Here is a 4,869-nt window from a genome sequence, read left to right on the forward strand (position 1 = left end):
TCATCCTTCCAAGGAACTCAATCTAGCTCCACTCCAAGCCGAGCAACGCAAGCAGCTCCATTTCAAGACGACCAATGCTGACGGATCCCATTCCAAGCCAATCAAGTGCTAACGGCTCCAAGTCCAAGCCGACCAATGCTGACGGCTAATCCCAAGCCGATCCAATGCCAGCGGCTTCCCTTCACGCCAAGTCTATGCTAGCATCTCCAGCCCACGTTCCAAAGCCTAGCCCAGAAGACACGCAACCATTCCAGATCGAGGCCAACAACTTACATCTCAACCGGCCTCTACCACTCCGCAACCTAACCTGCAGTACCACGAGCAGAATCTACGAAAAGCTTCCAAACACAAGGATCACAGATTCTCCTTGCTTCCCGAAAAAGTTTAGACGGATCTTCCTGACCATCTTGCATGATTTATGTTTCGATTATATCCTTGTCTGTCACCATCTTATGCTTACCTCGCATCAACGCCCCTGTTCCGAGCTAAGCGCAGGACTTAATGTTGATGGTGGTTTTTAGCTTAGGGTTAAAATCGTAAAACCCTAGTCAGACAGTGACGTCACAGAATTTAAACGCATTTATTGAGGCCCTTTAATATGTCTGTGAGAAAATTACCAGGGTACCTTTTTTTAATGCTAATTAGGGTTTCAATAGGCCAAACCCTAATTCCCACACCGTATGTGCCAATGGCATGCCGTGCCAACCACATATCCGCACCGAGCATGCCAACTATGCCAGCCGCACCACATGTGCCATTGGCATGCCGTGCCAGCCACATCTCTGCGCCAAGGCATGCCAACCATGCCAGCCGCACCACATGTGCCAATGGCATGCCGTGCCAGCCACATCTCCGTGCCAAGGCATGCCAACCATGCCAGCCGCACCACATGTACCAATGGCATGCCGTGCCAGCCACATCTCCGTGCTAAGGCATGCCAACCATGCCAGCCGCAACACATGTGCCAATGGCATGCCGTGCCAGCCACATCTCCGCACCAAGGCATGCCAACCATGCCAGCCGCACCACCATGCCAATGGCATGCCGTGCCAGCCACGTTTCCATGCCAAAGCCATGTCGGCCCCGTTATATACCGCTGGCTGCCAAAATGAAGGGTTGCAACGATCAACAGTCACCCTTCCATCTGAGATGCAGATCTCAGCCGTCCAAGGTCGCCAGCCAACGCGTGGTAACCTTTGTCCCAACACCAAGCCCTAAAAGTAAGTGAAATGAGCGCCTTCCATAAAATAAAAAAGAGTAATGGATTACGAGAGCAAACTTTGTTTTCATTTGTTCAAAACCCAATCCCAAATTGAACTCCCTTGATATTATCCAAACTTTCAGTTAGAGTAAATCTCATGATAGAACCCCAACTATTTATCATCCCTGGAAGATAACTCAAAATTCTACAAGTATAAAGTAAAATCATGCTCGATTTGTCACAAAGCGCAAATACAAATGACCCTATTGAAAATGTTTGTCTGACGCTCAACGTTTATATTTGTTTTGACTTTTTTTAGTTCCCCACTCCTTAAACAAACTTGAGAGGGGAATTATATAGAATTAACAAGTTTGATCTATCAAGGATAACTGTACTGTTAGTCAATCAAATCACTTAATTGAAAACTAAAATAATAATATGATTTAGTTAATTTCCCACCAACAGTACTGCTAAAAGCTTCTTGATCCCAAAGAAGCCTTTAGACGAAGGCAACGCAAGAGATTTCACCTAATTAGTAATTAGATTACTCTTTTTTATCAATGAGTTGGCTTTGCACACTATCAATCAAGTAGTGTGTTCAAGGGATGAATTTGTAAGTGTTAGAGCATTGCTCGGTTGAACCCACCAAGCATTGGTATGTCAAGTTTGGTTGTCATATTTTAGTGAATCAAAACTCATGTTAAGAGTCGCTTGATTATGTACTAGAGTCAACTTCGTATATGTTAGCTTGAAAGTATTAGGGTATGAGACATTACAAGTATTAAGGAATACAATACGAGGTTTATTTCTTAACCATTAAACTTTGTAGATAAGACATCGCCATAATCATTTGAATGCTATTGTGGGCTGAAAAGGAAGTAAGTTCATAAACTCGTTTGTGGACCGAAAAGGAAATTGCCAGGTGTTATTGATTTTGTTATTCATTGAATATCTTATGAACAGCCAATATGTGTGATAGAGTATAACCGCTCACAACTTGTTGTGTTCTTGGTAGAACTATTCACAAAGGCCTGACTTATGTATTGGTATAAATTTTATTAGTAAAACCGATCTTAAGTAATCACCCGTGGTATGATCGAATTTTGTATGTCTGACCAATTAAAATGAAAGGGGAACCGATACTTGTAAGGGATGCAGTACATCAAAGGGAACCGATCCTTGTATGGGGTGCAGCAAGGTTTATTGCAGAAAGGGGAACCGATCCTACGAACATGTGAAACACATATAAGTTATATACCATATATATGCGGGGAACCGATCCTAGTACCTAGTCAACCGAATTTTTGGAAAGCTAGTATGACTATGCACAGTACTCACATGGAGGTAGAACCGAAACTTGTTTTGGTAGAACCGTAAACCCATGATTGTGATTGAATGTTGGTTTGATCAATAACATAGTTCTTGAAAGTCAGATGAACCAATTCTAAACTTGTTTGGAAGTGTGGCAAATCGGTTTCAAGGTTGTAAGTGTGAAAGAGAACTTACAAATTTAAGATGTCGACAAACTTTGAACACGTGCTGTGAATGTTTATTTCTTTAATTGTTCAAAGATATTCCTTAACGGCTAAGGGTAGAGAATCCCAGGATCGAAACATAAGTAAGTTAAGAATCTTTTAATTAAGGTTATTAATTTCATTTTGTGGGAAAATTACAGAATTAGTAATGTGCATTTACTAACTAGATTTTCCGCGAGATTTCGATCGTTATTTTTGGACAGAGCATTTCCAGGAATTATGAAAACCGAATCTATGCTTTAATGAATATCTTGAGAATATTTTCGATTTTGGAAATTCCTTGGTGTCCAAACTTCCTTGTCTATAAATACTCGAAGTTTGTGTTAGATCATTGCTCGGCCGAACTCGCATGTGTTGCTATCTCAAGCATGTTTGTCAATGTTATTGATCAAAACTATAAGTCTTGATTTCTAGTATATTATAGCTAAGTCTCGGACTAGGATATAAAGTGTAGTTGAGCTCAAGGACTTCATGGCGATTCATCATACAAGTAGAAGAACTACTCAAGGAACCGGTGGAACTTCTCGACAAAAAGGTATGTGAAGACTTGAACTTATCTATCACTCAAAAGTCTATCTACTCTATCTCCTACTATTTGAGACAATAAGTCGTATGCTATATATATAGACTTTGATTATACACATTTGGTATTTCGAGCCAAGTATACCTCGCCTATCTATATCTCGAAATATGTGTTGGTAAGCTTTTCGCTTCGATCAAGTTTATCTTTACCATGTGACGAAAGTCATGATATCTTTCAATCATCTTGTAAATTGCTTTGACGAGAAATGGTGTAACAATTATATAACGTCCTCTAAGAATGTTTCAATGATTGGAATGAGAGTTTAGATTACATAACCAATGGTGGACATAAGCATTGTTGTGGAAACAAATTTATGTATAAGTCATATTCCTTGAACCAAAGTTTGCGAACTTTGTTGATCAAGAGAACCAGAAGAATGGCGTGAGCCAAGTCTGTGAACTCAGTCCGTGAACTGCCGAAGTTCTCAAACCCGAGAATTTCTGTTGGAGTTGACAACTACTTGCGTGAAGCTAAGTCCGCGAACTCAGTCCGTGAACCCAGTTCGCGAACCGGAGAAGTTCTCATACCCGAGAATTTCTACTGGAGTTTGTAAACTCTTCCCGGTAACTTAAGTTCGCGAACCTAGCCTGCGAACTTGAGAAGGTTATATATCTAAAGATGATTTCTGAACTTAAACTTAAAAAGACTAAGGAATGCAGTTTGCAAACCTTGGCTATAAAAGTTCATGAACCGATTCAAGTGAATCAAATCATCTTTGCTTCAATTGTGTCTTGTGTAATACATAAGATTTCCTTGCAATTGAACAACTCTCTAACTAGATCATTTGAATTCATTTGAACTAGTTATGGTGAAGAAGAACGTGGTTGATATGAAATGCTCATGTGGCTAACCTTTTGGTTAACTATTGTGGAACCAACAAGTGCATACGTTTGGGTACGGTTAACAAACCTAGAAGCGCACATAGTCAAGTGTGTGTAACAAGCTAAGTTTCCGATCTAACGGTTGAGAAATATTAGCTTGAATCTAAATCATGTTTTCATCTAACGGTGAATATTGAATGCTTTGTTACTAAGTTAACATTGATTGCAAACCCTGATTTGAAAGACTATATAAAAGAGACATCTAGTATTGTGCAAAACTAATCCTCACACCTTACGTGTGATACTAGTTTGCGTGCTAGAGTCGATTCTTCTTTAACCTTTGGTTTTCTTCTTCTAAAACCAGGTTAACGACTTAAATACTTCATTGGAATTGTGAAGCCAGACCAATATTACTTTTATCATAGTTGTGTGATCTGATCTTGCATCTTCTATCGTACGAATACAATCATATTGATTGGCTTGAGATTAATATCTCTGATAGGCAAGATATAAAAAGTAATCACAAACATCTTCGTCTCATTGTTTGTGATTCCGCAATATCTTGTTTCGCTACCATACGATTAAGATTGTTCTGAGGTGATTGATAACTCTAGGCTGTTCTTCGGGAATATAAGACCGGATTATCAATTGGTTCCTGTTCACCTTGATTATTATCAAAAGACGGAACAAAACCTTTAGGGTTTATCTGTGAGAGACATATTGATCCTT

The sequence above is a fragment of the Papaver somniferum genome, chromosome 4 (assembly GCF_003573695.1).
Source record: "Papaver somniferum cultivar HN1 chromosome 4, ASM357369v1, whole genome shotgun sequence".
NCBI lineage: Eukaryota > Viridiplantae > Streptophyta > Magnoliopsida > Ranunculales > Papaveraceae > Papaver > Papaver somniferum.